Source organism: Condylura cristata, unplaced genomic scaffold (genome assembly GCF_000260355.1).
Source record: "Condylura cristata isolate star-nosed mole 26May11 unplaced genomic scaffold, ConCri1.0 scaffold00012, whole genome shotgun sequence".
NCBI lineage: Eukaryota > Metazoa > Chordata > Mammalia > Eulipotyphla > Talpidae > Condylura > Condylura cristata.
In genome coordinates this window covers 39142375-39154125 of record NW_004567113.1, presented here as the reverse complement: position 1 = coordinate 39154125, position 11751 = coordinate 39142375, and the positions used below count along the sequence as shown (strand labels likewise).

The window sequence follows — 11751 nt, the reverse complement described above, 5'->3', positions numbered from 1 at the left end:
GGGCGGCCCTGAGCCCGGCGTTCCCCAGCGCGGCTGTCCGAGGCCGGCGAAGCCATGGATGCCGGGACCCCTGCGCCGCTGTCGCCGCTGCTGTCCGAACCCAGGTAGGGAGCGCCTGTCGCGCGCGCGTCGCGCCCGCCGCGGAGCCGGGGCTTCACCCCTAGGGACCTGGGTTCTGGGACATTCTCTCCCCGACTTTTCCTGGAGGGTCTTTTTTATTTCTGGAGTTCCTTTTGCCTCGAAAGGAGAAAAGCCCGGGGTGAGGCAAGTCTTCATTTGGTTACTGCGTTGCACAAAGGCACGGAGAGAGGCTGAACCCAGGGAAGGGACGTGGCGGGCCGGGGGGCGAAGTAGGGGGCTTTTACAAATTCCCCCACGTAAAGACCAGCACGGTTTATAAAACTTGGCATCTAGCTGGTGTGTGAAACACTTTGGGTTTTAAATCCCTAATTAATGAACTTTCAACAGTGCCTGAGAACTTGAATTGGAAAACCTGAGAGAGATTTTTCCTTATTTGTAAGTTCCGCCCTTCCCCCCTTCATTAAGCATCTGCGTACTTTTGAATAAAATGGAACTGGAATGTGACCCTAGCCTTCTTTGAAATGCCCTTTGGGTCCCCTGAGTGGCTTCCCCTTGGGATGCGGGCCCCTGGGTGGCGGTGGGCAGGGGTGGAGGGATGAGGGTGCCGCTAGGAAAGAGCGTGTGTTGAAAAAGGGTGCCAAGAGCAGATGAGGAAGTGGTCTCAACTGCTGCATATTTAATAATGAGACAAGCATCTCCCGGTCGATAACTTGAGTCTCGTTGACCTTGGCAGTCCGAAGAGGTGAGCTTTCCACAAACCACCACTGAAGAATTTTTCCAATGATTTAAGAAGAAATCAATGTTTTCCCTCCCAGCCACCCTCCCCCTGTAATTAACTTTAAAAAAAAAACCTTAAAACTCCTTTAGTAACTTAGTACTTTCTCTGTTCCATTGTGGTAGATATTTACCCAGTGAATTTAGAGGGAGTCAGTGTTCCATGGGGTGGTTCAAATAATTAAAGAATGGGATGCTTATTTTCTTCTGTCACTATTCAAGTGAGGATGGCAGGGACATGCTTTGTCCCTGCATCTTGTAACCAAGTTACTGGGAGGAGTCAAAAATGAGAGGTTGAATGAGAAGGAAGTGTGAAGTGGTTACTGCTTTTAAAGGCAGTAGTTTGCTACCTTAAGGAAGACAGATGGTATGGAGGCCGAGTTTCCAGTGCCTTTAGAATACCTTAACCACCCAAGCCCAGTCTTGGGGCTCATCTTCTGAGCTGAAAAGGTAGAGTTTTGGGACTATTTGTATGAAATGTCAGCTGTAGGAAGCTGCCTGGATTGCAGAAACAAAAAACAGCAATTAGAAATCAGGGTGCGTCTTATTCCCTTTGCCTGGTCTCTGTCCATCCCACCCCAGCTCTTTCTTTTCATCTAGGCGGTGCTAAGTGCTTACCTTGGGGTACCTAGCCCCAGGGTCTGGCCTTAACCATTTTAAAGATTTAGATATCTGATGTCATCTAAAGATTAATGTGACCAAATGTATGTCCTAATAGCTTTTACATGTCTGGAATTTAAGTCAAAACAAACACTTGATAGCAACTAAATATGTTCTTTTATCCTTAAAATTGGAATGGTTCCCCTGACTGCAGCTGGGCCTGGACGTGCCCCCCTGGCTTATCACCAGCCCAAGGGCAGAGCAGATGCTGCCCTCATGCCCTGGAACTGCCTTGGAACTGCCTTGAGTGGGTGCCCCTAACTCCACTGACCTTGCTTCTTGGAATGGACTGAAATTGATGGCCAACCTCCAGTAGCTGGGCTTCCTCTCCCTGGGCTAGTTCCGATTCCCTAGTTCCACAATTTTTCAGTAAGCCTGAATACTGGACTCTTTGGGTCTTGGTTAAATAGTACCTAGCTCCTGCCAGTCTTGTGTTTGTTTTCTCTTGTTATCATCACATTGATTATCTGGTTGCAACTAGACTTTCTACTTAGCTAGAAAAGAGGTGGAGACAGGCTCCCCCAGGGCAGGGCACATCTGGAGACCTTGGGCCACTTGTAGGCTGAACAGGTCACCAGGCACAGTGATAGCCTTTCTTAATCTGGTCATCACTTGAAGTGTTATTTAACAGGAAAAAGTGAAACTGGAATCTGTTCTTGCAACTTTCACACCTGAGAAGATTCTAGTCCCATAGAAGTGGAGATCTTTAGAAGGATGAGTAAGAGAATGAAAATAATACTACCCTAAAACGTACTTAAAACACACCGTTCCGATTATATATGTCGGGAAGCAGATAATTAAAAGAACCCAAAATACTGTTTTCGTGTTGTCAAGCATCTTAAAAGAGAAGTGTGAGCTGCAGTAAATACTAAAACCTAAAACAAAAATATGTCTCAAATTTTACAATCACCAGTGAACTCTCTTCAGTGTTCAAGTGCCTCTCCAAAACCAAATGAAATTCTAATCTGGCCTTGGAGACATGTGTGAAGAACTGCCAGACACTTTGTGGGGTGCTGGGATCCAGACTTAGCAGGCAGAGTCTAGCAGTCTTGGGGGAAGCCACTGGAGAATTTCAAACAGAGCAGAACTGTGTTTTCCGTAGTTTGCACCAGCTGCTATGAGAAAATGAAAAAGGGAAGAGACAAGCTGAACACTGGCAGAGAAGAGAAAAGGGCATTGATTCCAAAGACATGAAGATAGATAAAGGTATTTAGGATATAAGCTCAAAAAACTATTAGGTAATTCAAGTCCCTGAAATTGACTTACATGTGTACTGGACTGTGGTGATGGCACAGGGGTGAACTGGTGGGAAGCCCATGGGGGTTACCACTGAGATGGAAAAATGTACAAAATGAAGAATAATGTAGAAAAATAAAAAATATTATACACACACAGACACACACACATATGTATAATGGTCCCAAACAGGAAACGATAAACCACATTTCCTTGCCATGTTTTCTCTGCTGACTGAAGCTATCTTAGAGCCCCATGTAATTTCTCTCCATCAAAGAAAAAGTTTTTGATCAAGAGAATGAACTAAATATATTTTACATTCTCCACAACCATGTGCTTCTTTAGGTAGGCTTCAATAAATTGTTACCTACATGTTATATGTGTATTTACTGATTTAGCTCTAAAAATGATCCGATTTTTGGTTGTGTAACTAGTAGGAGTGGACAGTAGAATGGGTTTGTTTTTTTTGTTTGTTTGTTTTTAAAGATTTATTTATGCATACAGAACTGGGGTATAAACCAGAGGCGGTGAGAGGCTTCACCAGAGACAGTGGGGAGCAGAGCAGGCAGATCGACGAAGTACACTGCTGAGGGGAGCAGCGAGAGGGTCAGGCGAGGTCTGCCACGCCATGTGGTCACCTCCGAGGTCCTACTAAAGCGGCTGCAGCCAGCTTGCTTTTCTGCACCCTAACCTGTTGCACCACCAGGGAGGGGCCTGTATAGCTTTTTAATACATGTATCTGGATATATTTGTAATCTACTTGTTTGTTAGTCTCAGGGTCAGTCTCTGTACACAAGAGAAAGAAAAGAAACTGGAATTTACTTTTTTGTTTTGTTTTTGATGTTAAATCTCTGCCATCTCTCCTCTCTCCCCTCCCTTTGATAACCAAGGACATATCTTGGTTCATATATGTGCGATAAATGCAAAGATTTGATTCTTATTTTCTGACACTAAAATAGTAGCCTTCTTCACTGGTGTTCCCACAGTCCAAACCTCGATCCTCCAGAATATATATTATAATCTGGAAATGACTGTACGTGCAAATCATTGTTAAGGATCACATCTACTTAGGTTCTCACTAGAACTTACAGGGTCTTACTTACTTTTGATTCCTAATGAGTTTGGCCATCTGAGCTCCTGGTCTACAGGCAAGAAGCATGCTTCACAGGTTCAGTGTATGGCTATTAAGATAGGTGTGAAATGTCATAACCAGCTGCTAAACTGTGAAGCTAATGAAGGCTATGATTAAATCCTAAGTGCACAAGAAACGAAGTCTATTTAGGGAAATGAACCCCTTCCTTCTCCTGTCCCCTGCACCCCACCACAACACACACACAAAGGATACTTTCAAGACCCTCTACGGATGCCTGAAACCACCATAATACCAACCTCTATATATACATGTTTTTTCACATGCATGCTTACTTGGGGTAAAGTTTAATATATAAATTAGGCACAGTAAAAGATGAACAACAGTAAAAAATAAAATAGAACAGTTAGGATAATGTGTTAGAATGAAAGTTACATGAAATGGTTGCCTGACCTAGCTGCCAAAAAGAAAACATGCCTTAGATAATACTCATGTGTATAGGCAAAAAACTCAAGGGCTGGACTTGTGAATAATTTGCATTACAGCTTATTTTCGTGTCTGGTCTTCAGAAAGTATAATGTATTCCAACAAAGGATTTGGATGCCAGTTTTGAATTTTTTGTGCCCATGCTATTGATTGTACTCACGATGCAGAATAAATGCATCTTTTTTTTTTAAAGATTTATTTAGTCATTTACACAGATCTGGGGTACAGGCCAGAGATGCGGAGGGTGAGAGGATTCACCAGAGACAGAGTGGGGAGCAGGACAGGCAGATCTACGAAGTACACTGCTGAGGGGAGCAGCGGGCGGGTCAGGAGAGGTCTGCCTCGCCATGTGGTCACCTCCGGGGCAAGCGGGGATCGAACTCATGCGGAAGTGGCTTCAGCTTCTTAGTGCAGTGCTTTAACCCGCTGCGCCACCAGGGAGGGCCCAATGCATCTTTTAACTTAAAAAATATATATATATACAAAAAAAGAAAAAACTAAACAACACAAGTTATATGAATGCACTTCCCCTCTCCAAACATCCTTTTGTTTATTTTAGTTGACAGCTAACTCTGAATAAAGGGGCTATTAATACATTGCATTTTGGAAAAAACGATCTTCAGTGCTGTTTAGAGCTAGAAAAGAATCTTAAAAATAAATTGGTCTAACTTACTAAGTGTACAGATGAGTAAACTAAAGCTCGAAGAGTTTAAATGATGTGTCTGAAGTCATATGACTGGTCCCAGCAAAATGGTGCTGGGACCAGAATCTAAGGACCCCAGTTCCTACCTCAGTTATCAATACTGCCCCTGACCAAAAGTATAAATTTTAGTGGTGTGGAAAATTTATTCTTTGTTAAGATCCTTTTCTAAAGAAAAAAAAAAATGATAACCCCTACTTATGGGAAAATTCCTTATACACACATTATTGGCTATTACTGTTTAACAAACCACCCTAAAGCATACTGGCTTAAAACAACCACTTGTTACCGAGTTTATGACTCTATGGATCAGCAGTTTGGGCAAATCTGCCTTATGCATCTGTTGTCACCAAGGTGACTGTCTTTGCACCTACGCTGACCAGTGGCTGAATCAGCTGAGACCTGAGACCTGGCTGGCTCTTCTGGGCTCAGGATGGTTGCAGTAGGGAGCTAGAATCAAGGTCCCTTTAGGCCAATGCTGAAATGGACTTCTAGTCAATCTTAAAAAGCAGAGGAGAGGGCAACCCAGATTCAGAAATTAGAAAAGTCAGCCCCACCTTTGATGGGAGGAGTTGTGGAGCCCCATTAAAGAATGGTGTGGATTCGGGGAGGGCGGGGAGTCGTGACCAATCTTGCCATCTGCCACATTGGCTGAGCACTTGACATGACTTAGAGCACTTGACATGACTCACAGCTGTGCTGGTGGTTAAGGCAGAATTCCTGTGTTGGAGGTGAAGAAATTGCAATGCAGCCACAGCATTGTGAGTGAAGGCAAGCAGTGGGTGAGAAGCACCCACATTACAACTTGGGGCGCACTGACTCCCAGCCCGGGTGTGTAACTGCAGCTCTGCCCCCCGCATGGTGATGAGGGGAGGGTGGTGTTAATAAATTTCTTCCAGCTCAGAGTTTTATATGAACAAAATTTGACCTCAAGGACACTTTTTCTTGGTTTCTGTGTGGAACGGTAGCCAGATTTGAATGTGCCCTCAAGACCATTTCTAATTTATATGTCTGTAGACAAGCCATTAAACAATAAGGGTCAGAATAAAGACAAGTGAGCTGCCTGGATTCTCAGAGGAGCGTAGTACGGGACACACTGAGCTTAGGGAAACCAAGAAAAGACAGTTTTGAAAAGAATATTACTATTGCAAAAGAGTCTCATATCACTTATATAAAATAAAAGAGAGGTAATACTCCCACTATTACATGAAGCTATTTTCCTAAGTTAACACAGTTAAAACCTCAACCAGCGGGCATTCAAACCCGGTGGACCATCAGCAGCATGGCCAACTAAGAAGAAACCAGTTCGAAATGCAGAGTCCATGTTGGTTTTTCAACGATGTCCACCCAATATGTGTATGAAGTTACAATGCAATGTGACTTCAATAAAAGAAGAATCCTGATTCTATATCAGAGCTTTTGAATCGGAATCTGAATGTTAATAAGGTTCCAGGTTCTTCCTAAGGAGCCTGAGAAGCCCTCCTCTGTAGGGGATTTGGGGAAAAGACTGTGTTAGTGAGGGCTGGTGAAGAGCATTCCAGACACGCACAGCCAGAGAAAGGCCTGGGGGCTATATTACACCCGCAAGGGAAGGAATTCCTGAACTAGACCAGCAGGAGCATGTTTTTGGGAACAGAGGGAAACGTGAGACTGATAGACTCAGCTGCTTTTTAGGAAGGTTAATGAGCCTGGCCTGGATGAAGAGCTCCCAGTGGTAGTGACCTTAGGCACCGGGTCTTGCTGCTGTGTCCGTGAGCTGTGAGCTGAGCACAGCCTGACATGGGCTGGTGGAAACAGAAGAGCATCCAATCTGGGAGGCTTTTCAAAGCACATCCCTCAGGACTGGAGGCCAAACTGGATTCTAAGAAAAGAGAGAGGAAGTAAGGATGCTTCTGGACAGCCAAGTTTGGCTCTGCTGTGGCGTCTTTGTGTTCTTTGCTACTAGTGAAAAAGAAAATCCTTTCTGAGGGTAGCAGGGGTTGGCTTCTTGTTGGGTTTGTTTTTAGGCAGCTTCTGTCATGGGATGGTAGTGGTTCTTCAGCTGTGGGCAAGAAGCCATCCAAACACTAACGTCCCACATCCATATGCCCTCGTCAGTCTTCATATTGTGGGGTTACTTCCTGGGCAGGGCAGATCTTTACAGTGAAACAGCGCTACTGGAGTTCTTCCATTTATTTCTTATTTCCAAGTGTCTGGTAACATAGAGGTAGGATTTTGATGCCTCTTTCACAGTTAGGGACACTGAGACTTAGGGATGTCACTTAGCTGTGGTTTGTTCTAGATCTGCTGGCTCAATATTCATAAGATATTTGTATTTAGTCTTCAGAGGAAATGATCAAATAGATCATTTTTGAATGTTGTTTTCTTGTTCCCCCATATACTTTGTGCCAAACTCAGGAAGAGGCTTAAAAGTTCATAGAAGCCTGAAAATGTCTCACAAACCAGTCGTCTCCCTTGCCTGGTTTTCTTATTTCATTGACTACAGATGTGATCCCAAAGGCAGTGAAACAGACTTTGTATTTCAAAAGATGTGTTATTTTTGCAGCCTTTTCCTTTGATTCTTTGAGTGATGAAAAGATGCTGATGTTTCCGAGTAAATTTTTAAGCAATTTCTTAAGCAACAAAGCAAGATGTTTAGAAATGTCCATAGATTATAGGTGACCCAAACACCTCATTTTATGGATAACCAAAGCCCGGAGGACTTTGTTTCATTGCCCAGAAGCACAACTTAAGACCCCTTTTCTCTAACCCCGTAACCCTTCACTTCTTGAATAACCAACTTCAGAACAGTTCCTTTCTCTGTTGTCCTATTTATCAGCCTCAGCTGGGCAGTAGAGAAAGTTCACATTTTAAAGTCAGGATGACATGGGTTTGCATCCTGGTTTGCTAGCTAGCATGTAACAAAATGCACTCACTAATATAGTTATTTCTAAAGAGAATCATAAAACAGAGTTAATTGGCTAGACAGTCAAGATTTAGCTTACAGAGTGCAATTTATCTGCATTCTCTTTTCAACGTGACCTGACAGGTTTTATGATCCTCCTGGGATTTGGTTTTGGTAAAGGAAGCCAAGTGCTCAAGCAGTGCACATAGAAGAGCTTCAAAGATACACCGCAGTCCACACAATTGTGAGGCCCCATCCCCGCCATAAAAAATGAGTTCACTCTCTTTACTGATGTAGCACTTTCTCCTCAAAGCTGAAAGGCCAGTGTTTCCCGGGCTGAGGTACGAGACTCGGCAGTGGCTGTGGGAAGGTGAGGCTGAAAGGACCGAGGGGAGAGCAGTCACAGACCACTGAGGTGGAGAGAAGAACCACAGGGCTATTTCCCAGTACACTGCCTAGATTCAAGGGTTTAATGTGGCAGTGGCTGTCATCAAGGCTGGCGGGAGCTGAAGTAGCTGTAGAGAAAGTGAAATTACTGAAATTGCAAACTTTGACGGCAGTTGTCCTGTAAGAGTTAGACAAACAACAAAACAAGCAAACAAGCACAAACTCAAGCGTTTACCGCCATTGCAGGTGAGATAGGCCTGGCCTGCACTCCCAGGAAGTCAGCGCATCCCCTCACACAGGTGACAGCATCAGGTGGTGTGTGGGCCCACTCAGTCTCTTCACTCACTGCTGCTTGCAGGTGCTTGCCATCTGTCTCCCTTTGAGAAGAACTGCGACAGGACTGTGTTTCCCTCCATCACTAGCCCCTGAGCCAGGTGTGCATCCTGACTCAGCCTCAGAGGAGGAGGGAAAGCTGTGCCCAGTGGAATCGGGCTTGGTCCTCCCGGGAGATAGGGAGTGAAAGTAGGGTGCTCATGGATTTGAATTCTACCTGGACCTCTGGAATTTTGCTTAATCTCCTGGGTTTTAGTTTTCTCATCTGTAAAACTGGGGTGTTGGCCATTGCCTTTAGCACCTGTCTGCATTTAGTATGTACTTCATCAACCTGATTCTCAGCCTCTTTGGCCTCCAGTTTTGTCAACTGCTCGGTGAGAGGTTTGGGCCAGAGCCGAGCCTTGGGGTACTGGGTGGACACAAAGCACGGGGTGCAGGAGGTCTCCTCACAGCCCATGGTCTCTTCTTTACCTGAGGTAAAAATAATACCTCACAAGGAAACATACTTAAACACATGGGATTTCCCCTGAATTTCTACCTAGATATGGAATTTTCCTTATTATGAAATTGTTTACTTAATATTCCTTAAAGTGCTTCCTTACCTCAAACATATAAAGAACTTTGGGATGAAATGTAGTGATTATTAGATATACAATAATGGGGGTAAGGTGGGGCTACCAGGGCCTTTAATTTTGAGGGAACAAAGTAAAAGTGGAGTCCTTTGAGAAACCAAAACTTATTAACATTGACATGGCCATTCTGTGAGGGTTGAGATTAAAAGAAACTAAAATAGGAAGTGAGCAATAACTTTCCTGGCCCTAATTTCTGTGAAGGAGTTTCAAATAAGCCAGTACATATAGTATTTATTTATTTATGCATACAAGAACTAGGGTACAGGTCAGAGGTGTGGGGGTAAGTGGACTCACCAGAGCCAGAATGGGGAGCAGAACAGGCAGATGGACTGAAATACACTGCTGAGGGGAGCAGCAGGTAGGTCAGAAGAGGTCTGCTGCGCCATGTGGGTCACCTCCCTGGCCGAGGGTCGAACTATGCTGCAGTGGCTGTGGTTTAACCCGTTGGGCCAGCAGGCCATCCCTCACCTTTATATTTTATTTACTTACTCTCACTTTGTGAGGCTACTTGGAAATTTTAAATATTGTGTTTCTCATGCCACCCAGGGAACCTGGTGACATAAGCTTTTCCCCCCTAGAAATGCTGTGTAGCCTAAAATTTAAATGTTCCTTTGTTGAACAAAGGTCTAAGGAGGCCATGCCAGCTTGTGGGGATAGAGAGGTGAAGAAAATGGCCCCAGATGCAACCTGGAGGGAGTCCATGTAGGTCCCATACAGATAAAGGGTCCTTTCCTGGGCCACTGGCGAGAAAGGGGCCAGTGACCTGGGCGGAGTGGTAGGCACAGCAGTTTGCTGGTGCCAGGGATTCCAGCCGAGAACCCCAGGATGAGTGTGAGGAACCTAGGCAAAGGAAGTACCTTAAGCACAGGAAGCACCAGAAGTAGTGAGAGCTAAGCTAGCTTGGGTAGGAACATGTAGCCACGCTCTATAATCTGACATCAGCCAATCTGGCCCTCCTGATTTATTTAGCTTTTATTGGTCGATACAGAAATCTCCAGTATTTAGAGAGATCGGTTTTGCCTTTGACCAGAAGGCAAACCTCAGGCTCAATTAAGCCCCACATGGAAATATTGATTAGTAAGCAAGAATCAAAACAGTCATGCAACCTGTTTTGTAAGCTTGGTAAAGTCTTTCCTTCTGTTCTTTTAGTCTCTCCAGCTATAAATTTCATGGAAAGGTCATTAGAGGCAAATGTGACACTCCTGTAAGAGGTGGGGTTGAGTTTTTAGGCGCTCAATTCAAGCAGCCAGCATCCTCCGAGCTAGCCACTGGAGAAGGCAGTTTTCAGAATAAGCATTGGGACCCCAGGGCAAGGCACAGGTGACCCGGCTGTGTGAATGCCAGGGTGGGGTACCTCTACATTATTCTGGCCAGTCCTCACACCTTACCTGAACCTGTTCTCAACGAGGGACAGCACCTTTTACCCTGTTTACCCTCTGTTTGCTGTTGAATGAAGCCCTCTGTGTTGATTGGAGATAAAGAAGCCATATACTTGTAAAAACCACCTCTAGATTGAAGGCTTGTCATAGTAACCATCTCTGGAATGTCTATTCCTAGTTAGGGGCAAATGGTTTAATCTTCATTCTAGAGTACAGATTAAAAGCCTTCTTAGAAATCTCAGACTCTCTATACTGACCTACCTTAAAACGAACTACAGACCATACAATCAAAAGAAGTCAGTGGTCTTAACTGTGGAAGCTACAGAAGGCTTTGGGCTGGGAAGCCGCGACTTGCCTCTGACTGCAGTTTGGGAAGCTGGAAGGCAGGACTTGGGAGAGCTGTGTGGGGGCTGTTGGGTGAGGTTGAGTCTGCACTTCAGCAAAGCGGAGGTCATTAGTTTCAGAGGAGTTGATAGGCTCCAGAGCTGTTAGGTGAAATCACCAGACCCTGGGGATGGATTGAATGGGGAGGTGAAGGGGCCTCCCCAGTGGTGCAAGGGATTGGGGTGCAGCACTGTGAGGCAATCTGTAGCTTCTGTAGCACACGTTCAACCCCTGGCTAGGAGGTGACCCATATGGACAGCAGACCTCTCCTGACCCGCCCGCTGCTCCCCTCGGTAGTGTACTTCGTCGATCTACCTGTTCTGCTCCCCACTCTGTCTCTGGTGAATCCTCTCACCCTGCAACTCTGGCCCACAACCCAGTTCTTGTATGTGTAAATAAAGAATTTTTTTTTTTAAGGGGGAAGTGAAGGAGGAGACATGAAGATTGAATTTTAGGACATAGATATAAAAGGAATTTCATTAAAGTGTTGTTTGTGATCAAAAAAATTCATGTTGTCAATCTACATTGGCAAAATGAAGCACAATTTATAGACACAATACTCCACATTGGTGAAAATAATGAGATGTATATGTAATGACATGGTGGAAGGATTTCACGTCTGTAGTCTTGGATGTCTAAAAATTTGTTGAACAAGAATTCTGTGTTTGTTTGATTTTTTAAAATAATATAATAGTTCAGCATTTGATTTTAATATAAGCAATAAT

General features: G+C 44.4%; 1 protein-coding gene across 1 annotated transcript in view; it reads left to right on the top strand.

The window, feature by feature from the left end:
- Nucleotides 1–43: 43 nt before the first annotated feature.
- Nucleotides 44–11751, top strand: part of LOC101624636 (chromosome unknown open reading frame, human C4orf19) — a 76604-nt gene continuing 64896 nt past the window's right edge. Inside the window, exon 1 of the mRNA XM_012724071.1 lies at nucleotides 44–104. The gene's annotated coding sequence lies outside the window, so the exon portion shown is untranslated. The remainder of the gene's footprint in view (nucleotides 105–11751) is intronic.